The sequence below is a fragment of the Pseudorca crassidens genome, chromosome 9 (assembly GCF_039906515.1).
Source record: "Pseudorca crassidens isolate mPseCra1 chromosome 9, mPseCra1.hap1, whole genome shotgun sequence".
Classification (NCBI taxonomy): Eukaryota; Metazoa; Chordata; class Mammalia; order Artiodactyla; family Delphinidae; genus Pseudorca; species Pseudorca crassidens.
Window position 1 is genome coordinate 38,906,330 of NC_090304.1, and position 23,254 is coordinate 38,929,583.

General features: G+C 41.5%; 1 protein-coding gene across 6 annotated transcripts in view; it reads left to right on the top strand.

Annotated features, from left to right (window-relative positions):
• Positions 1–1,682: 1,682 nt before the first annotated feature.
• Positions 1,683–23,254, top strand: part of PIK3C2A (phosphatidylinositol-4-phosphate 3-kinase catalytic subunit type 2 alpha) — a 111,361-nt gene continuing 89,789 nt past the window's right edge. For 5 of the 6 annotated variants that reach the window (XR_010946126.1, XM_067749734.1, XM_067749732.1 and 2 more), the window contains exon 1: positions 1,683–1,814. The gene's annotated coding sequence lies outside the window, so the exon portion shown is untranslated. Of the gene's footprint in view, positions 1,825–23,254 lie in introns of all 6 variants that reach the window. The other variant, XM_067749733.1, reaches the window with a different exon arrangement.

A 23,254-nucleotide genomic window follows, 5' to 3' on the forward strand; every position in this document is an offset into this window, starting at 1 on the left:
TCCCTTTCTTCCTCTTCTTATTGGGACCCTTCTGATTGATCAAAGCCTATGAAGTATTGGCCATTCAAGAGCCATAATAAAACAGTAATAAAATAATGAAGTCTGAACTGCAACAAGGAACTCACTCAAGCAAGGGCCCTCTGCTGCTGGGAACCAGAGAAAATATTTCTCCTAAGAAAAATGTAAGAAGGATACAAAAAAGTCAAACAGATAATCTTCTCTCAAGACACAGTGTTCTCTCAAGTCCCCGTCCTTCTTTTCTGAAGGAAGGCACACTCAATTCTGGGGCAGAAGATAGGAAACGAGCCCGAGACAATTGGTTTTCCCCTCCCCTTTTAATCTCCTGAAAGAGCTGCCAATTCTAGAAATTCCTCCTTTGATCAGAAGATAAAGCAGAACAATGCTGTAGCACTAAGCAGATTCCTAAGGGACATTCTTCGAGAGTGTGTAAAGCCTGCCTGGAAGTGTGTGTACATGGGGGGAGGAGGGGAGTTGGTGGAAAACCAGGAGTAGGAAGGGTGGGTGGAACAAGAGCTGGTAGCCACAGACACAAGGAATAATCATATAGTTGCTTCTAGACTTCATAGAGTAGCAACTCCAGCCACTCTCATTTCCTGGGAGGCATAGGCATGTTTATTACAGTGATTAGAGGGCTTCATCCACTTCAAATCCTCCCTCCAAAAAAAAAAGACGAAAGAAAAATCGGATTTATATTCCACTACTTGTTGGAAGTGAGTTTTTACTTCTCGTACAGCTTTCTCACTTTTTTTTTTTTTTCTGTCGGAGAATTGCAGCCCATACTAGTCTATCACATTAGACTGGGAACCTCTGGAAGGAGCTCTTCTCTTACTGTTTAAGGGACAAAAATACTATGGATTAGAGTCAGAACTGAGTTTGAATCATGCCCCCAGCTTCACCATCTGTAAATGGGTTTAATTTTCCTATCTGCTTAACATGGTCATGTAATTTTTTTAATCTAACATTTGAGGGCTAAAACTTTACAAGCATAATCTCATTCAATTCTCATGAGGAAAGTGTTATTATGGAGATTGTATGTGAAGATATTTTGTAATGTAGAAAAGAGCCGTCTGGCTGTGAGTTATTATTAGGCCATCTTCTTCACCTGGCTGTTGTGAGATTAGATGAGACACTGATGTGAAAGCACTTTAAACGATCCACGTGATGGGCTGACTACTAATTACACACCCCGCAGCACCTGATCCACTGTGAGGACTCGGTAAACGCTGGTTGGAGTGAACGATTTTATATCTTGCCTGTTCCCTTCAGTCCTCCAATCACAAACTAATCTCCTCGGGCCTGGGGCCAAAACCACGAATCTGGGAGCTGCAGCCCGGATGCAGGCGAGTGCAGAGTCCCAGGAGAGGGCACGGGAACAATAGAACAGTTCGGTGGTTGGGGGGGGGACTTTGGACGCCGGGCCTGAGAGGTGGCCGACTGGGGTCCCCGGAGACCCCCTCCACTGTTCTGGGGCTGCACAGAGAGACGTCCTGAACCCGCACGGCACTCCTCCCGGGGAGCCGGAGTCACCCCCACGCTCCCCCAGCTAGCGCCTCACGCGACGCGCCCAAGCCCCGCCCACTCCTCAGGTAGGCCGTCCACACCAGCCAATCCACGAGAAGCCTGGGCACGGAAGGCGGTACTTAACCGGCCGGAAGTGACGTATCTGCTTGGCTGGCCCCAGACTCCGCCGATGCTTTCGGCAGCAGCTGAGGCGGCCGAGTGGAAAATGGCTCGGACCGTGGTGGCTGTGGAGGCTTGGGTTGCGGTGGAGGCAGAGGCTCAGGCAGCGTGAGGTGAGGAGCGGTAGGTGCGGCGGGGGCCGGAACCTGGGACCCTGCTCTGCAAATGCGGCGAAGGGCCCCGGGGGTCTTGGGAGGGTCTCTTGCCGCGGCCCCGAGTCCCCCGAGTGCCCGCTTCTGACCCTCCATCCCGTACTCTCGGCGCTGACCTAATCGACTTACCTCCCTCCGGGCCTTGTTTCCATCCAGGCCGTTGCCAGCTGCCCCTCCGAAGGTGCTTGCGTCCCACCAGGACCCTCTCGTCGGGGGCGGAGGGGGTCGCGCCTGGGAGTTAGTTTTGTCCCAAGGGGGGAGGAGAAGCCACCCCCTGGTTCTCGGGACCCGGCCGGAGCCGCGATGGCCGGTCCTACCCTCTGGTCGAATTGTTGTCTGGCGACTGTGTGTGCTGCACTTCTCAGCTGTGACCCGCATCCCCCCACCCCCGCTGCTTTTCTCCTCCTTGTCCCATCTCCGGCTTTGGGGGCGAACGATCCTTTTTCTCCAACCCCACCCCCACCCCGGTTCCTTTTTTTTTTTTTTTTTTTTTGCCGCGAATCCACTTGCTTCGGGGAAGACAGTATTATTTCAGTGTGTATTTAGTGCATCATCTTTCTGGGAGGGCGATCAGATTAAAAATATTTGCTTAACTCTTCCTGAATGACGGAGGAACAATAAATAATTGAAGGGAAAAAAGCGCATGCTTATTTTCCTCACTAAATGGTTTGGCTTTAAGAACGAGATTCTCCAGCTGTGGAATTTTTTCTGGGGGGAGCAGGGATTGAGGAGGGAAATGAGGAAGGAGAAAAGTAAGTGAGGAATAAAGTCTGGAGATACAGAACGTGGAAGAGAGAGCCTGTGGTGGTTCTTTCCCTATATTAGCCTGATGGAAGTTCAGGTTGTAATTATATTTTTATTTTGAACAGTGGGTGTTGAATTGGGTGTAAGGAAGGAGGCCTTTCTCTGTGAACAAGATTACTTCTTAGAGAGGTACCCTAAAATCTTTCCAGGTGGGTGTCAGGCAGAAAAGTTCTGTTGGGAAAATTGTGTAACATACTGGAGCAGCAAAGCCACAGATTAGAAGAGATGCAGAAAAAAGAAAGCTATTCTTAGAAGAGTGGTGAAGACGTAGTATAAAAAGAGGAACGGCCATAGGGGGCTCCAGGAACACTGATTCCAGGAGAGACTTTGTACCTTTGCCTCCTTGGCTTGTGATTAAGTTTCCACATAAGACACCTCTCAGCAACTCTGCCAGGGCTGGGGCTGATGCTCTTATTCGTAGTAGCAAATTAGACCGAAGTGCGTTGGTTGAGGTCTGTACCGTCGAAGATAACTGCTTGTTGAATATTACCAGTCTTTGAGTACTGAAAAGCATTTTGACTGAATTACTTAACTCAAACCTAATTCATGAGTGATTTTACATAGGCTTGAAGTAATTTTGCCTAAATTAATAGATTCTAAAACAATTTTTTTTTACGAAAATCTCTGTTGTGATTTGTGTTCTGTATGCAGTGTTGCTTGCAGTTTTTCTTGGCAAGCAATGTAGTGTTTCCGTCCATAGGTTTCACAACTTTTTCTATTTCACGGAATATAAAAGTTGGCATGCTTGCATTCTAGAAACTATAACTTTATGTAATTAGTTGTATGTTAAGCATATGATTCTTTGTTTTTCTCTTCTGTAAATGGTTCTAAAATTTTCAATTAATTGGAGATTGCTGCATCAGTTTCCATGTCCAGGAATCCTTCTTTATCTAGCCCAATGCTTTTGCACTTAGTAAGCACATTAAATAAATGAACTTATACCTAACCAAGAGTATTGAATTTCCCAAGAGTTCAGAGTTCTTATCAGAGCATCAGAGCAAACTTTTCAGAGCAACAGGGTGAAGCACTTTTTTTTTTAATGTTTTGTAACTTGTGTTTCTTTGATAATATAAATTATCCATTTTTATTGTATTTGCTGTATTCCAAAAATAATTTAAGACAGGTAAATGATAAAGGTGAATGTTTTAGTGCAGTTCATTCACACAGTACACGATGTGATTAGTTAGTTGTACCTGAGTAAGGCTAAGAATTGACCGTATGGAAGATCTTGTTTTCAGAGGGCCTATAGGGGTGTCTGGTACAGCAGTGGTTCTAGTAATAGAAAAATGAATGAGATAGTGCTTGTCCCCAGTAAGTTCTCTAGTCCATCTGGGGGAGACAAACACAAATTATAACAGTATGGTTATAAGGGCATATAAGGGTTGTGGATCCAAAACACTAAAAAGGATGTGATCACCTGGGCTGAGAGATGGAGAGGGAATGAGTGCATCTCATGAGGACAGAGATGCTCAAATTGAGTCTCAAAGGGTGAATTCCTTTTATTAATGAGGGCAGGATAGAGGTTATCAGCTTCCAGACCCTGCTACTGTTTAATACCTCTGGTACCTTGTTTTTTTCATTTGAGAGTTGGACTACATCTAAATCAATGATGTCCAGTAGAAATATTAAATGACAGCCACGTATGTAAGATATTGTACATTTTCTTGGTAAATCTTGAAATCTGGTGAACATTTTACACTTAAAACATATCTTACTTTGGACTAGCTACTTGTCAAGCACTCAATAGGTGTTTGTGGTTAGTACATACCATCTTAGACAATGCAGATCTAGCATATGAAAATTCTGCTTTTCTGTCTTGGATTCCTGCTTGAAAAGGAAAAGCAACTCCTATGAGAAATGTATAAATGTAGTAATTTATAATTTCTAGTCATTTTGATAGTAGTCATATATGATGTTCTTTTGATTGGAATTATAGTCATACTTGAAAATGATGTTGCTGTAGGAGATTTTTCAGGTTGTTCATAGGGTTTTGGTTGGGACTAGAAGAAACTTTGTTTTCCCTGTGTCTGGTGCAGTCACATTTTGAAATATCTTTATTTTGTGTTTTTATATATACTTTGTATCTCTCCTTGTCTCTGCAGTCTGTTATTTATAACATGTGATGGATTCAAAATACAGTGAGATAGTGCACATGGACATTTTAGGCAGTTAAAAATGGAGATTTGTACAATTTTAAACTACATTTTGGATTTCTTAAAATTTTTATTTCAGCTATTTGGGTACAAAAGTGAATGGGGTTTTTAAACACTCTTGATTTTAATAGATTAGAAGGCAGTTATTATTGGTTTAGCAGTGTATTTATCTTTTAACCTTGAGAATGAATTAAGATACTATAAAATGAACATCCCTACTGTTAAACATATGGCTTTCTGTTAGTCTTACAGTACAGAAGTTACATTATTGATAAATGATGTACAGTGCTGATTCACTTAATTTGTTGTGCATTGAGTTTGGTTTAAAAAAAAAAACAGAGGCTTGTTTTAGTCATGATAACTATGACTAACAATGATAAAGTGGGCTTCCCTGGTCACAGTGGTTCAGAATCCGCCTGGCAGTGCAGGGTACACGGGTTCAAGCCCTGGTCCAGGAAGATCCCACATGCTGTGGAGCAGCTAAGCCCATAAACCACAACTACTGAGCCTGTGCTCTAGAGCCCGCGAGCCACAACTACTGAAGCCACAACTACTAAAGCCCACATACCTAGAGCCCGTGCTCTGCAACAAGAGAAGCCACTGCAATGAGAAGCCCAAGCACCGCAACCAAGAGTAGCCCCCGCTCGCTGCAACTAGAGAAAGCTTGCGCACAGCAACAAAGACCCAATGCAGCCAAAAATAAATAAATAAAATTAAATTAAAAAATTTTTAGAAATGATAAATTATATCCTTACATTTGTATTGATTAATGATTATAGAGTAAGTAATGCTCCCCTCTCCCCCAAACCTTATTCTCTGAAATAAATGGGGCAGGTATTTTCTCATTTTCTTGAAGAGGAAAATGAGACCCAGTGAAGTTGTGACTTGTTTAGAATAACACATTAGCGGTATTGCTTGAATTTACAGTGTCTTACAATGCTAAGCCTAGAGTTCTTTTCATTGCATCTCTTCTGTAGTACTTCAGTGTTTAGATACATAGCACTTAACAGATTTTGGAGTGTGTATTAATGGGTACTTCCTGCCTTTAAGGAATTTATATTCCAACTTGGAGAGACCAACTACAATACATATAGCAGAAAGTAATTTCGTTATTAAAAATTATTAATGGGAAAGAAAAAATGTAAGGGATAGTATAGTTACATTTAAAATAGATGAGTTAACCAGGCAAGATGTTTGATTTTTGAGTAGAGGGTTTAGATCTTAAACTGTTACTGTAGGAAGAAGGTGATGAAGTGTTAAGGACAGAATTATTTCAGTGTACCGGGAACAACTTGGGGAAAAACTTAGATAAGAGAGAAAGTATAGCTTTAAGGAAGGATTTGCAAAGTTTATTTAAAAAGATAAAGGCAAGACAGAGGTGAAGTAGGAAATGAGAATAGACATGTGCAATATAAATTTAGAGGCCAGTGGTCAGAACTTTTATATTATTTGGATGATTCAGGAAATCTTAGCACGTGCTGTGAACTTGTTGAGGCTTGAGTAGTGTGGAAGACGTGGCTAAGAGTACGGAAAGAGAGGTTGTTGACTATAATGAGCAGTAGAGTAATGTGAGTTCCGGTTAAATGAGTAGGGATTTGATAAGAATTTTACTATGAGAAAAGAATAGGCAGTGTTCATAAAGGAAAATCGGTTAAAAAATTTTCAATATGGGTAATTCTAATTGAAACAGGTCATTTTTTAAAAGAGTATTTTCCTATAAAAACTGAAATTGGCAGTTTACTTTCAGAAAATACTAGTAGAAGCAGGAAGACGTTAAGTATTGTTAAAGTTCTACTGTGGAATGTGGGGAAAAAGCAAAGGCAGTCCTTCTAGATAAAGGGGTGGGGAATATGAGAGGAGACAGTAGAATGAAATCAAAGGTAAGAGGTACTTACCTTCTGGTGAGGTGGGAAAAGAACATGGATGTTGATGGGAGAGATACGTGCACTTAAATACCTGCCTAATTAGGGACCAGGAAAACACTTTTTCAAATGTTTTATTTGCAGTTTTGGAAATTATGCAAAGCAGGTATCCCCCACCCCCCGTAAACTCTAAAGGAGACCTAATTACCTGTAAACAAAACCATAGTGCTGTGAGTAGCCATAACCAGATTGATTTATTAAGTCACTTTATATGTGTTCATAATGTAATTTATAACTGTTCTGACTCTTCTTTTTAGTTGTTGTTTCTTTTTAATTTATTTTTGGCTGCGTTGGGTCTTCGTTGCTGAGCGTGGGCTTTCTCTAGTTGTGGCCAGCGAGGGCTACTCTTGGTTGCAGTGCTCCGGCTTCTCATTGCAGTGGCTTCTGTTTGTTGCGGAGCTCGGGCTCTAGGCATGTGGGCTTCAGGAGTTGTGGCAAGTTGTGGCACGCGGGCTCAATAGTTGTGGCGCACGAGCTTAGTTGCTCCGTGGCATGTGATACCTTCCCAGACCAGGGCTCGAACCCATGTCCCCTGCATTGGCAGGAGGATTCTTAACCGCTGTACCACCAGGGAAGTCCCTTCTTTTTAGTTTAGTGTGTAAGTGTTTTTTAGACTATAGCTCTGAGTTGGGAAATGTGCTCTTTGTCTCGAGACTATAGCCTGGTTTCATCTGACTGGATCTCATGATGACATTTATCAGACTGGAATTCTGCCTGTATTAAAATACATGACATGGGAGCTTCCCTGGTGGCGCAGTGGTTGAGAATCCGCCTGCCAATGCAGGGGACACGGGTTCAAGCCCTGGTCAGGGAAGATCCCACATGCCGCAGAGCAGCTAAGCCCGTGCACCACAACTGCTGAGCCCGTGTGCCACAACTACTGAAGCCCGCGCACTGCAACGAAGAGTAGCCTGCGCTCACTGCAACTAGAGAAAGCCCGCGCTCAGCAACAAAGACCCAACGCAGCCAAAAAAAAAAAAAAAAAAACCTGAACAGTTACAGTGTCATGTCATGTTTTTGTTTGTTTAACTCAGATTTATTGATATATAATTTACTTATAGTAAAATGTATCTGTTTTAGGTGTACAGCTCTATAAATTTTGAGAAATAGTGACAGTGTGTAACTGCCACCACCACAATTAAGATATGGAATAATTCAGCCGCTTTAGAAAGTGTCCTTTTGCCCCTTGTAATTGTTTCCTCCCACTCACCCTCCAGTCTCTGGCAACAACTGATTTTTCTTTTTCATTTCTATAGTTTGTTTTTTTTTTTAAGTTGTTGGGGGTAGGAGTTTGTTAATTTATTTATTTTTGCTGTGTTGGGTCTTCGTTTCTGTGCGAGGGCTTTCTCTAGTTGTGGCAAGCGGGGGCCACTCTTCATCGCGGTGCGCAGGCCTCTCACTATCGCGGCCTCTCTTGTTGCGGAGCACAGGCTCCAGACGCGCAGGCTCAGTAGTTGTGGCTCACGGGCCTAGTTGCTCCGCAGCATGTGGGATCCTCCCAGACCAGGGCTCGAACCCGTGTTCCCTGCATTAGCAGGCAGATTCTCAACCACTGCGCCACCAGGGAAGCCCCCTCATTTATATAGTTTTGCCTTCCAGGAATGTCATGTAAATTGGCATCCTACGGTACCTATAGCCTTCTAAGTCTGGCTTCTTTCACTTAGCATAATGTTTTGAGATTCAATAAACCCTTTAAAAGAAAGAAACCAAACTAATTTTTAGAACAGTTTTAGACTACAGAAAAATTGTTAAGGTAGTACAGAGAATTCCCATAAACTCTGGACCTGGCTTCCCTTATTGTTTTTTTTATGTTTGTAAACTATATTTGCTAATTGTCAAAAACACAAGATTCTAGAATTAAGTTTTTTGTGTGGAAATTGTGTGAAGGTTTCTGTCATGATGACTTTCTAATGACTTTTATTGTGAATTATATATAACAAAATTTGTCATTTAACCAATTTTAAGTGTACAGTTAATTCAGTGACATATGTACAATGTTATGCAACCATCACCACTATTTCCAAAATTTTTCATCACTCCAAACAGAAACTCTGTACCCATTAAGCAGTAACTACCCATTCCCCTTCGTCCTAGCTCCTGGTAATTGCTAATCTACTTTCTGTCTGTATAACTCTACTTAATTGCCAAGATATGGAAGCAAGCTAAGTGTCCATCAACAGATGAATTGGTAGAGATGTAGTGTATACACACACACACACACACACACAGTGGAATACTACTGAGCCATAAAAAGAAGGAAATTTTGCCATTTGCAACAATATGGGTGCACTTGGAGGATATTATGCTAGGTGAAATAAGTCAGACAGAGAAAGACAAATATTATATGATATCACTTAAATGTGGAATCTAAAAATACAATAAACTAATGAATATAACAAAAAAAGAAACAAACTCACAGATATAGAGAATAAATTAGTGGTTACCAGTGGGGAGAGGGAAGGAGAGAGGGGCAATATAGGGGTAGGGGATTAAGAGGTACAAACTATTATGTATAAAATAAGCTATAAGGATATATTGCACAATACAGGGAATATAGTCAGTAGTCTATAATAACTATAAATGGAATGTAACCTTTAAAAATTGTGGGGAATTCCCTGGTGGTCCAGTGGTTGGGACTCCACACTCTCACTGCTGAGGGCCCGGGTTCAATCCCTGGTCGGGGAACTAAGATCCAACAAGCTGTGTGACGTGGCCAAAAATTATTTAATTAATTTATTTATTTAAAATTAAACTAATTTATTTATTTATTTTGCCTGCATTGGGTCTTTGTTGCTGCACGTAGGCTTTCTCTAGTTGTGGCGAGTGGGGCTACTCTTTGTTGCGGTGTGTGGGTTTCTCACTGCGGTGGCTTCTCTTGTTGCGGAGCACTGGCTCTAGGCATGCGGGCTTCAGTAGTTGTGGCACGCAGGCTGTAGAGCACAGGCTCAGTAGTTGTGGTGCACGGACTTAGTTGCTCCGTGACATGTGAGATCTTCCCAGGCCAGGGCTTAAACCCCTGTCCACTGCATTGGCAGGCAGATTCTTACACTGCGCCACCAGGGAAGAAGTCCCTATCCTTTTTAAAAATTATAGTCATTCTAGTAGGCGTGAAGTGGTATCTCATTGTGGTTTTGATTTGCGTTTCCCTAATGAATAATAACGTTGAGCATCTTTTCATGTGCTTATTGGCAGTAAGCTGCCTGGTTTTTTTTGGCCATGCCACGAGGCTTGTGGGATCTTAGTTCCCCAGCCAGGGATCAAACCTGCGCCCCCTGCAGTGGAAGTGCAGAGTCTTAACCACTGGACCGCCAGGGAAGTCCCTAAGCTGCCTTTTTAAATGGTAGGAACAGGGACTTGCCTGGTGGTCCAGTGGTTAAGAATCCACCTTCCAATGCAGGGGATGCGGGTTCGATCCCTGGTTGGGGAACTAAGATTCCACGTGCCGCAGGGCAACTAAGCCCACACGCCGCAACTACTGAGCCCACACACTCTGGAACCTACACACTGCACTGAAAGATCCCGCATGCCGAAACTAAGATCCCACGCAGCCAAAAATAAATAAATAAATATTTTTAAAAAATGGGACTTCCCTGGTGGCGCAGTGGTTAAGAATCTGCCTGCCAATGCAGGGGACACAGGTTTGAGCCCTGGTCTGGGAAGATCCCACATGCCGCAGAGCAACTAAGCCCATGTGCCACAACTACTGAGCCTGTGCTCTAGAGCCTGTGAGCCACAACTACTGAAGCCTGCGCGCCTAGAGCCTGTGCTCCGCAACAAGAGAATCCACCACAGTGAGAAGCCCGTGCACCGCAGGAAGAGTAGCCCCTGCTCGCTGCAACTAGAGAAAGCCCATGTGCAACAATGAAGACCCAATGCAGTCCCCCCCGCAAAAAAAAAAGGTAGGAATGTACTGATGGTTGTTCCAATAGTTGAACAGGTGTAATGCATGTCTCTTGAAAATATTTATTTATTTGGTTGCATGGGGTCTTAGTTGCAGCAGGTGGGCTCCTTAGTTGCAGCACATGGGCTCCTTAGTTGTGTCAGGTGAGCTCCTTAGTTGTGACACCAGGGTTCCTTAGTGCGGTTTGCCAGCTCCTTAGTTGCAGCATGCGGGCTCCTTAGTTTTGTCATGCAAACTCTTAGTTGCAGCATGCGTGTGGGGTCTAGTTACCTTACCAGGGATCGAACCCGGGCCCTCTGCATTGGGAGTGCAGAGTCTTATCCACTGCACCACCAGGGAAGTCCCGTAATACATGTATTTTTTTATGCCTGTTATATACTAAGAGCATATGTATATTATTTTATTTAACCCTGACTACGCTGTAAGATACCTGTGTTTTACAGATGAGAAAACTAAGACAAAGGCAGATTAAGTAAATTGTTTAGGAATATACAGTAAGAGGAAGGTCTGATATTTGAGCTTGGGTCTTGCTGCTACTTCATTTTCTTCTCTTTGTTATCACTGTTGTTCTATAAAACTAGTAATTTCATGCATTTGATGTCATGTGAAAATAGAATTTTGTTAGCCATAGAAATTGATGGAGTTTAGGAGAAAAATTCCAGCAGTATTCATGTCAGTTTTTCATTATTATTCCCCATTTGGTGATTCTCAGTTGCAATCCAGTTTTATTTTCTCCTACCTTAAGCCATGTTGGAAATGGAGGCATATACCATAACAGCACAGAAGCTTACTGATATTTGCCATGTTGAAATTGGGGTAATGTCAGGGTATATTTAATGATTCATGTTAAATGAATGAACAATAAATAGTCCAAAGTTCAGTAATTATCTTCACAAAACAATACTACTGTTGGGATTCTGGGTTAGATTGAAAGCTGCTTTGTCAGTAAAATGTCTTTGAACAGGAACCTCTTGCTGTGACAGTATCCCCACCTTTGTCCCATTCCCAGCCACATACAGTGATACGCATAAGCAGATATAGAAAGTTGTTCTGGATGAATGCTCTGGTTGTGAACCCCTTATGTGTAGAATGCTGCTCGTAAGAGCTGAAGGTGGTATAATGACTGCTAGTTGCTTATTGGACTACAGCGTAGCTGTTGATTTTTGTCAAAATGGGAGAATTAAGCCCTTTATTAATTGCTTATAATATTGGGCAAAGCATAATTGTAAGTGTGGTATAGAGGTTAAAGAATGCGAGAGCCAGGCTCAGCTCATACATCTTTAAACTTGTGAAGAACCTTGGGAAGTCTCTTTTCTTAGCTTTTCCCATGACTTCACTCTTTTCTTATGTCCAGGTTATGGTTCCAATTTCATCTTTTCTCTCATTCTACTATTAAAAATATTACCCCCCATCTAAATCATTCTCTGTTACTTTTTTCCCCACATTTTATTTACTGTCTAAACTTATCTTTTTTGTTTGCTTGTTTAAATCAAGCCACTTAACATTTCCATTGCTGTCATCCTAATTCAAGTTATTACTGGTTCTTTCCTGTACCATTTCAGTTATTTGTTAATTGGTCTCCTGGTTTCCATTTTTGTTTTTCTTACATCTGTTTTCCATAGAGCAAATAGAGATCTTTGAACAACGCAAATCACGTAAATGTCTTTGCATAAAACACACCTTTGGCTTCCTATTACGCCTAATAATTGAATATGCTAGTTTCCCCCTCCTTGGAGGTATATTAAGTTTAATTATAAAAGTTCATATTGATAGATGGAGGTTTTAGGATTATTATTTTTTTGAGAGAAGATTTTTGATTTTGGATAATAGAGCTTGGTGGTTTAACTTATTCTTGATTCTTGTCAAAAAACATTTCACTAAAATTCCACTAAAATTAGGTTGAAGTAAGGAAGTTTTACTGTGGCATAACCCTAAACATAGAAATATAACTCTGCACGTTTAACGTATCTAAATTTGGAAAAAAATGATTAAATTGTACAAGTGAAATTATTATAGAAACCTCCCTGGTTCTTTAGGAACAGACTCTCTAGATATTATATGTATATTTAAAAAATTTTTATTTATTTATTTTGGCTGCATTGGGTCTTTATTGCTGCATGCAGGCTTTCTCTAGTTGTGGCGAGTGGGGGCTACTCTTCGTTGTGGTGTGTGGGCTTCTCATTGCGGTGGCTTCTCTTGTGGAGCAGGGGCTCTAGGTGCATGGGCTTCAGTAGTTGTGGCATGCGGGCTCAGTAGTTGTGGCTTGTGGGCTCTATAGCACAGGCTCAGTAGTTGTGGCACATGGGCTTAGTTGCTCCACGGCATGTGGGATCTTCCTGGACCAGGGCTCCAACCCGTGTCCTCCACATTGGCAGGTGGATTTTTAACCAGTGTGCCACCAGGGAAGTCCCTAGATATTATATTGATTTGACCTTAACTCCACCAATGTTAGTAAAACCTGAAGCCGTTTCTTTCAGGTAGTTGTTTAATCGTATTACTCTGCAACCCCACTAGGTTAATTGTCTGGTATATTTTTATCTTATTTTGTCTTCGCAACTTGAGATTTGCTTGGTGATGTCTTTCTTCACTTATAGAAAGTTTGTGGCCATTTTCTCTTCAAATATTTCTTCTGTTCAGTCTCTCTATCCTCTCCTGGGACTCCAAATACATGTATGTTACACCATTTGAAATTGTCCCATAGAACTCAGGCATGCTATTTTACCTTTCCCCCTCTTTTTTTCTCTTTTAGTTTGAATATTTTCTTTTGATTTGTTTCTGAGTTTACCAGTCTTTTCTTTGTTGTTAAGTCCATCTAATTAATTCTTCATTTCTGATATATTTTTCCTTTCTGATATTTCTTTTTCATTCTTTAAATAATTTGTATTACTCTGCTGTAATCCTCCTCTGCTTCATGTATATCATCTACCTCTTGTGCTAAATTTAGCATTTTCATGCTAATTACTTTAAAATTCCTATTTGACAATTTCAGCATTTGGGCCATCTCTGTGTCTGCTTATTTTGACTGTTTCTAATACCATGGGCCACATTTTCTTGTTTGTCTTATAATCTTTGATTATATGCCAGACAACTTATATAAAACAAGAGTAGATACTGAAGTTTACTTATAATTTACTTAATATTTGCCTCCAAAATGCCCTGTATTCTGTCAGGCCGTTAAATTGAGAAAGTTTGATTTATAAGTAAAATGGGTCCGTGCTCTGTTGCAGCTTTAATTTGATTCGATTCACCACTACATTGAAATACTTTGGGGCAGAATTATAACTTTCTCTTTAGCAGGATTTGGGATCTGAGCATTGACTTGATTCCAGAGATTTGTTCTGCAGCCTAGCTGCCAGCTTTTTAGGTTGCTGGGAAGTTTCTTTGTTCTCTAGTCCTGCTTTCTGTGTCTCATGAGATCTCTGTCTTGCTTCCATTACCCCAGCCTCTGGAGGGCAGCTGTCTTACAGTCTTAAAGGCCTGGAATGCCTTGGGGGGCTTTTTCTCAGCTCTCCTGCTGTGTCCTGAGCCACTGGTAGCTGAGAGCTTGGAGTGCTATGATGGATTTCTCCCTGCTCACCTCCCCGGTCTTTTTTAGGGGCAGGTGGCTGCCTTGTACTTCAGGGAGGCCCACGAACCTCACAGGGGATCTCTTTCAGCTCTTCTGCCATGTCCCCAGCTTTCACTATGCTAGCTGTGCCTTTAGTGAAGACCCATGGAAAAGATTTGGTGGGTGGGTACAGACTTGTTCACGGGCCCAGCTGCTCCGCGGCATGTGGGATCTTCCCAGACCGGGGCACGAACCCGTGTCCCCTGCATCGGCAGGCGGACTCTCAACCACTGCGCCACCAGGGAAGCCCTTATAATTCTTAATCTAGTGTTTTAGACCACTCAGACTTGCCTCTATCTCTTCTCAGAATGGTAATCTGTCATGCTAGCCTACATGTGACTGTTAAAAGTCTGGCTTATTTCTCCTTATTCCTGTCTACAGTGCATTCCTCCTCCTCCTGCTGTATCAGGGTTGAGAGTAGTGATGGGACTGCTTCTCCTGTGAAGGGTTTATCACTTTCTGGAATTTAATTTATTTGTTTTTTTAATGTCCTCTACTCTCTGATGTCTTAAAACTATTTTTTTTTAGCTTATTTAGATTGTTTTTTATTGTTGGCGTGAGAGTGACAGTCTCTTGCCACTTTGTATATCCTAGTAAGAGAAAAACCCTCTATTACATATTTATCACCTTTGTTTTAAAATAGCCTGCAAATGATGAAATATTTAAAACTCTACCAAAGTTTAGATAGTGAAAAGTAAATCTGGGCTTTCCTGGTGGTGCAGTGGTAAAGAATCCGCCTGCCAATGCAGGGGACACGGGTTCGGGCCCTGGTCCGGCAAGATCCCACATGTCACGGAGCAGCTAAGCCCATGCGCCACAACTACTGAGCCTGCGCTCTAGAGCCCACAGGCCACAACAATGGAGCCCACGTGCCACAACTACTGAAGCCTGCACGCCTAGAGCCCATGCACAACAACGAAGAGTAGCCCCCGCTCGCCGCAACTAGAGAAAGCCCGCGCACAGCAAAAAAAAACCCAACGCAGCCAAAAATAAATAGATAAATAAATAAATTTATATTAAAAAAAAGGTAAATCTGCTTTCCATCATTGGCTCTTCCCAGTCCTCCCTTTTTAGTTATTGACTTAGTAGTTTCTTACCTCTATCACCTCAGTCTCCTAAGGTTTCTCTTCCTTTGCAAGTCAGACCCTTCCAACTATGCTTCTGATTCTCTTTTTCAACACTACCCGGTATCTGAGCTAGTATTTATCTCCTGTCTCTTGTGCCTTTCAATCTTTGTGCCCTGAATCCTTCTCTTCAACCTACCACATGTTGAAATCCTTTCCCATTTTAAACAGCCATTCCTGACACCTCCTCCTGTCTACCTAGTTCCTTTTACTGTCAAAGAATATGCCCTTTTTACTTCTAATTCCTTACTTTTTCAGTTTTCTATACTTATCTAAATCACTAATGAGGATCTGGGGATGGGGAATGAGGAGTGACTGCTAATGGGTAGAGTTACTTTCGGGGGTGATGAGAATGTTCTGAAATCTGGTAGTGGTCACACAATTCTGAATATACCAAAAACAACTAAATTGTATGCTTTAAGTGGATGAATTTATAATAAGTTAATTAGATCTCAGTAAAGTTATTAAAATAATCACAAATGAGGTCTTAAATCTAGAGTTTTTTCAGTCCTCATCCTGTGTCATCTCTGTAGTTTCTGACAATAGTGACATCTCCATTTTAGGACATCCTATTTCCTTATTTCTGTTACCAGTCTTTATACTTATCTGTTGTTTTCCTTTGACCTTTTGTTTCCTGTTTAAGTATTTGTGGCCCTCATGATTTCTTTTTTTCTCTCTTTGCTCTATGCATTATCCCAGTTCAGTCTCTACTTTTATGACTTTATTCAGTTCTTTAGTTTTGCATAGATAAGAAGGTTCATCTCTAGCCAAATCGCTCTGTTGAGCCCAACGCCAGTATTTTATTTATTTATTTATTCATTCCAGTACGTGGGCCTCTCACTGTTGTGAACTCTCCCGTTGCGGGGACGCACAGGCTCAGTGGCCATGGCTCACGGGCCCAGCCGCTCTGCGGCATGTGGGATCTTCCCGGACCGGGGCATGAACCCGTGTCCCCTGCATTGGCAGGCGGACTCTCAATCACTGAGCCACCAAGGCCAGTATCTTAAATTAGCAAGTAGAGATGAACTGTATTTCCCACAAGTACTTAAAATGGTAATGTGTTTCAGTCTGTCTAAAAAACATGGGGCTCTGAAGAACCGTTCTGAAAATATATACACATGATTTTCTTCCCTCAGAGAATGAAATTAATGGTTTATTATTTGGCACATTTAAGATGATTTCTAAGTACTTTAAATGAAAATGAATGCAACAAGAGTGGATTAAAAATCTGTTGTATCTCTTAGGTTAAAATATTAATTTTGAGTCTATTTTTGTGTACTCTTGAGTATGTTACAGAATACCGAAGACACTCCACAGTGAAGAACTGCTTCCTCCTTGTTCCAGGACTGTTCTAGGTGCTTGGGGATACAAGGGTGAACCCAACAGAGAAATCCCAGCTTCATGAATTTTATAGTCTAGTGGGGAAACATAGACAATAAAATAAATAACTAAAATATACAGTATTTTGGATGGTACTGCATGCTAAGAAGAAAATAAGTAAAGTGCATAGGCAGTTGAGTCAGAGAAAGTTGTGGTTATAACTAGGTTATCAGGGAGGACTTTACTCATATGTTACCTTCTCAATAAAGACTTGAAGGAGGCGAGAAAGCGAGTCATTCAGCTATCCAGGGGAAGAACAGTCCAGTCAGAGAAAACAGAAGAGCAAAGCCTCTGAGTGAGAAACATGATGTATTTGAGGAACAAGGAGGCTCATGTGACAGTAGCAGAGAGGAGAGTTATAGGAGAGAAGAAATAGGGGACCAGATATTAGAGTGCCTCGTGGACTATTGTAAAGATTTTATCTTTTCTCTGAGATAGGAGCTGTTGCAAGTTCTGAGCATAGGGGTGAGATGATCTTTTTCATTATCACTCTGGCTGCTGTGTTGAGAATAGTGTGAAGGGGCAGGATGGAGGGGTGCTGGAGACAGATTGGGAGACTATTTCACTAATCCAGGCAAGAGATGATGGTTGGTCTAGGGTGGTAGCAGGAATACAATGAAGAAATGCTCAAATTCAGAAATATTTGAAGGTAACGCCTCTAAGATTTTATGTACATATCCGTAACTATCTCATAGAGCAGGGGTGCCCAACCCCCAGGCCGCGGACTAGTACCGGTCCGTGGCCTGTTAAGAACCGGGCTGCACAGCAGGAGGTGAGTGGTGGGTGAGGGAGCGAAGCTTCATCTGCCGCTCCGCATTGCTCCCCATCACTCCCCATCACTCACATTACCGCCTGAACCATTCCCTACCCCCCCATCGCCCCACCCCCATCCATGGAAAAATTGTCTTCCAGGAAAGTGGTCCCTGGTGCCAAAAAGGTTGGGGACCGCTGTCATAGAGCCACTACCAAACATTGCTGCCTTCCTGACAAGCTATGATTGAATTAAGATTTTCTAATTTAATTCAAATAAGCAAAATAAATAAACTGGGTATACATACAATGGTGAGAGTGTGCAGTCATCTATCTCAGTGATAGGAATATCTTACTATTCATTTTTAAATGTTTTACTTGTGTTTTTAAATGCAATGTATATTTTTTTACATAAATTGATCATGTTATGTGCAATGCCCATTAAGTGATTCACAGATGGTGAAAACTTGAAAAACCATATTTTATAGTTTGTTGTTTTCTTTTACAGTCTTAACGCTTTCCCCATATCCCTTAATGAGTTAGGGCAGTGTCCTTAATTTAGCCTATAGATTGGCAAATGACAAAGGACAGTATAGCTCTTGTATTTTTTTACGGCATCACTAAAAAGTTGAACTTCTTGTGTTCACATAATTTGCCACGTGTGGGTAAGAAAAATCCCAACATACTATTCGTAATGCAGGTGTTTTTTATTTTTCACATACCATGTATAATATAGACATGAAAATGTATTTAAAATATGTGGGGAGTGGATTCTTTTATATTGTGAAATAACAGAAAAAAGTGCATAAATCGTATATGATTGTTTAACAAATAATTGTAAAACCAACACTTGTGTAACCAGTTGCAACGTTAGAAACTAGAATGTTGCTGGTATTCCAGAAGTCCCCAGTGTACTTCTCCCTTACCATAAATCTCTCCTCCCTCCATGAGTAACCACTATTCTAACTTTTGATAATCCTTTCCTTTTCTTTGAAGTTATACCGTTATGTAAGCATTCTTAAACAATGTAGTTTAGTTTTTCATGTTTTTGAACTTTATGTGAATGGAATCTTTGTATGTATTTTTGTCTCTCCATTTGCTTAACATTATGTTTCTAAGTTTTAGCCATTTTTTATGGTTCTAATTCGTTCATTGGCATTGATGTACAGAATTCCATTGAATGAACTACAATGTAATAAATAAACATTTGGTCTTTGTCCCTGGTTCCTGTCATACAACTCCTAAAACTCTTGGAATCTCCAGACCATTGTCTTTTTGTATGTTAATAAGATGACTGTTGTCTGGGATCCCTGGATAGTTTCTGGATGAGGGCTGGTTGCCAGAAAGACCAAGGTGTGACTGCAGGTTTGGAACTTTGAACCCTACCCCCTGACCTCTGGGGAAGAGAGAGGAGCTAGAGATTGAGCTAATCAATGACCAGTGATTTAATCAGCCATACCTATGTAATAAAATCTCCGTAAAAACTCTTTTTAAAAAAAACTTGTTATTTTATATTTGAATATAGCTGATTTTTAAAAAATATTTATTTAGCTGCGCCCTGTCTTAGTTGTGGCATGCAGGATCTTTAGTTGTGGTATGTGAACTCTTAGTTGCCTCATGTGGGATCCTCGTTCCCTGACCAGGGATTGAACCCGGGCTCCCTGCATTGGGAGCGTGGAGTCTTAACCACTGGACCACCAGGGAAGTCCCTGGAATATAGCCGATTAACAATGATAGTTTCAGTGCACAGCAGAGCGCCTCAGCCATACGTATACATGTATCCATTCTCTCCCAAACTGCTCTCACATCCAGGCTGCCACATAACATTGAGCAGAGTTCCCTGTGCTATACAGTAGGTCCTTGTTGGTTATCCATTTTAAATACAGGAGAGTATACAGTTGATGCCAAACTCCCTAACTTTCCCTCCACCCTTCCCCCCGGTAACCATAAGTTTGTTCTCTAGGTCAGTGAGTCTGTTTCTGTTTTATAAATAAGTTCATTTGTATCATTTCTTTTTAGATTCCACATATAAGGATATGTGATATTTCTATTTCTCTCTCTGACTTACTTCACTCAGTATGACAATTTCTAGGGCCATCCATGTTACTGCAAATGGCATTATTTCATTCTTTTTAATCAATGACTAGTGTTTTAATCAACCATGCCTATATAATAAAATCTCTGTAAAAACTCTTAAATGATGGGTTTCAGGGAGCTTCCAGGTTAGTGAACACACTGGGGTGCTGGGAGGGTGGTACTTCAGAGAAGCCATGGAACCTCCGAGCATTTTCCCACCCCCAACTTTGCCCTATACATTTCTTCCATTGGTTGTTCCTGACTTGTTTACTCTATAATAAACTGGTAATGGTAAGTAAGCTATTTTCACGTGTTCTGTGAACCTTACTAGCGAATTATCAAACCTGAGGTGGGATCCTGGGAGCCCCTGATTTGAACCCAAGTTGGACAGAAGTGTGGGTAACCTGGGTATCCAGTACTTGAGACTGGCATCTGCAATGAGAGCAGTCTTGCGGGACTGTGCCTGTTAACCTGTGGAGTCTGACATTAACTCTGGGTAGTGTCTGAATTGAATTGAATTGTGAACATCCATTTGGTGTCTGGGAGAGTTGGAGAACTGGTTGTTGGTGTGGAAAAACCCGTACATTTGGTGTCAGAAGTGATGTGTGTAGAAACAGACCATCAACGTATTCTCCTTCATCCGTGTTCGGACAGGTGAAGATTAGGGTTATTTCCTGTTTGGGGTAATATGTGCAATGTTATTTGAAGGTTCTTATGTACATATTTTGTGCACATATGCATGAATTTCTCTAGGGTATATACAATGGAATGTAATTGCTGGGCCATAAAGTAAGGGTATCTTCAATTTTTCTATATATGATCCGTTTTCTTTCTTTTTTTAAAAAAATATTTATTTATTTATTTATTCATTTTTGGCTGTGTTGGGTCTTCGTTTCTGTGCGAGGGCTTTCTCTAGTTGCGGCAAGCAGGGGCCACTCTTCATCGTGGTGCGCGGGCCTCTCACTATCACGGCCTCTCTTGCTGCGGAGCACAGGCTCCAGATGCGCAGGCTCAGTAGTTGTGGCTCACGGACCTAGTCGCTCTGCTGCATGTGGGATCTTCCCAGACCAGGGCTCGAACCCGTGTCCCCTGCATTGGCAGGCAGACTCTCAACCACTGCGCCACCAGGGAAGCCCCTCTTTCTTTTTTTAATATTTATTTATTTATTATTTTTGGCTGTGTCAAGTCTTAGTTGTGGTATGTGGGATCCTTTGTTGTGGCATGTGGGCTCTTCGTCGCGGCATGCGGGATTCTCTCTAGTTTTGGCAAGCTGGCTCCAGAACACATGGGTTCAGTAGTTGCAACAAGCATGCTTAATTGCCCCGCGGCATGTGGGAATCTTAGTTCCCATACCAGGGATTGAACCTGCATCCCCTGAATTGGAAGGCGGATTCTTAATCACTGGACAACCAGGGAAGTCCCTGATCTGTGTTTTCTGAAACAGTTGTACCAACTTAGATTTTCCCATTGTTTCATATTCTTATCACTTAGTATTATAAGATTTAATTTTTTTCCCCAGGGTTATATGTGTGTTGTGGTATCTTACTGTGGTTTTTTTAAAAAATTTATTTTGTTTATTTTTATTTTTGTCTGCGTTGGGTCTTCGTTGCTGCACGTGGGCCTTCTCTAGTTGCAGCGAGTGGGGGCCACTCTTCGTTGCAGTGTGTGGGCTTCTCATTGTGGTGGCTTCTCTTGCTGTGGAGCACGGGCTATAGGAGTGCGGGCTCAGTAGTTGTGGCACGTGGGCTCAGTAGTTGTGGCTCGCGGGCTCTAGAGCACAGGCTCAGTAGTTGTGGTACACGGGCTTAGTTGCTTTGCGGCATGTGGGATCTTCCCGGACCAGGGCTCGAACCTGTGTCTCCTGCTTTGGCAGGTGGACTCCTGACCACTGCGCCACCAGGGAAACCCCAGAATTTTTTATTACATGTATTATTAGTTGGTGGATTTCATGTGTTTGAATGTGTTAGTGTAAATATTGCTTTTTTGAAGACTGCTTTTTCTAACTATTCCTTGTGGGTATATGGAAATATAATTGATTTCTGTATCATATCCAGCAATCTTGCTGAACTCTGGCATGTAATTCTGTTAATTATCTGCATATTCTTTGGAGTTTTTACTTTATCTGTATGTAATGTTGTTTCTTCCTACGTGATCCTAGCTCTTATTTCTTTTTCTTGCATTTCTGTGCTGTCTAGGAGTCTATAAAATGTTGAATAAAAATGGTGGTGGGCATCCTGGTTTTTGTTCATAGAGGGAAAGCTTTAAAGGTTTTACAATTAATTGTGATTTTTGTTGATACTTACCAAATAAGGAACTTCCCTTCTGTTCATAGTTGGCTAAGAATATCTGTTGAGGTGAATATATGCTTTTCCTAATTTAATTCTTTAATTATTTATGTGGTAAATTGCATTTTGTATTTACTACTAAGTTTGGTTTGCTGTTATTTTTGTTTATTTTATTTTATTTTATTTTTTTGCGGTATGCGGGCCTCTCACTGTTGTGGCCTCTCCCATTGCGGAGCACAGGCTCCGGACGCGCAGGCCCAGCGGCCATGGCTCACGGGCCCAGCCGCTGTGCGGCATGTGGGATCCTCCCGGACCGGGGCACGAACCTATGTCCCCTGCATCGGCAGGCGGACTCTCAACCACTGCGCCACCAGGGAAGCCCGGTTTGCTGTTATTTTGTTTAGAACTTTTTGTGTTTATGTTCATGAGTAAGATTGGTTTATAATTTTCTTGTCTCATCCTTGCCTGGTTTTGTTATCAAAGTTAGAGTAATTTTATAAAATGTTTGGGGAACATACCTTCTTGTCTGTTCTCTGGAAGGGTTTGTGAAAGGTTGTTATTGTTTATTATATGAAGCCAGTGAAGACATCTGGCCTTGCAGTTTTCTTTGATGAAAAAATTTTTGGCAACTAATTCAATTTCTTTAATGGTTATAAGATTATTCAACTTTATATTTTCTATTTGAGTCAGTTTCAGTAAGTTACAGTCCTCTAGGAATTTGTCTACATTTTAAAATTTATTTGGTTAAACTTAATAATATCCTCGTTATCTTTCTAATGTCTGCTGCATGTGTTGGATGTCCCTTTTTTATTCTTGATATTGTTTTTTTTAAAAAATAAATTTATTTATTTTTTGGTTGCATTGGGTCTTTGTTGCTGTGTGTGGGCTTTCTCTAGTTGCAGCGAGTACTCTTGCGGTGTGCAGGCTTCTCACTGCAGTGGCTTCTCGTTGCAGAGCACGGGCTCTAGGCGCACGAGCTTCAGTAGTTGTGGCACATGGGCTCAGTAGTTGTGGCACAGGGGCTTAGTTGCTCTGTGGCATGTGGGATCTTCCTGGACCAGGGCTCGAACCTGTTTCGCCTGCATTGGAAGGTGGATTCTTAACCATTGTGACACCAGGGAAGTCCCTTGATATTGTTTATTCCTGTCTTATTTTCTTCTTGATCAGCATCACAAGATATCTTCTTAGTGTTTTCAAAAGAACCAACTTTCAGTTTTGTTGATCTTCTCTGTTGTATATTTTTGGTGTTTTGTTTTGTTTTGTTTTGCTTTGCTTTGGGGTTGTTGTTTGTTTTTTTTTTTTTTTTTGCTGCACCACATGGCTTACAGAATCTTAGTTCCCCAAACTTGGGGCCTCCTGCAGTGGAAGCTTGGAGTCCTAACCACTGGACTGCCAGGGA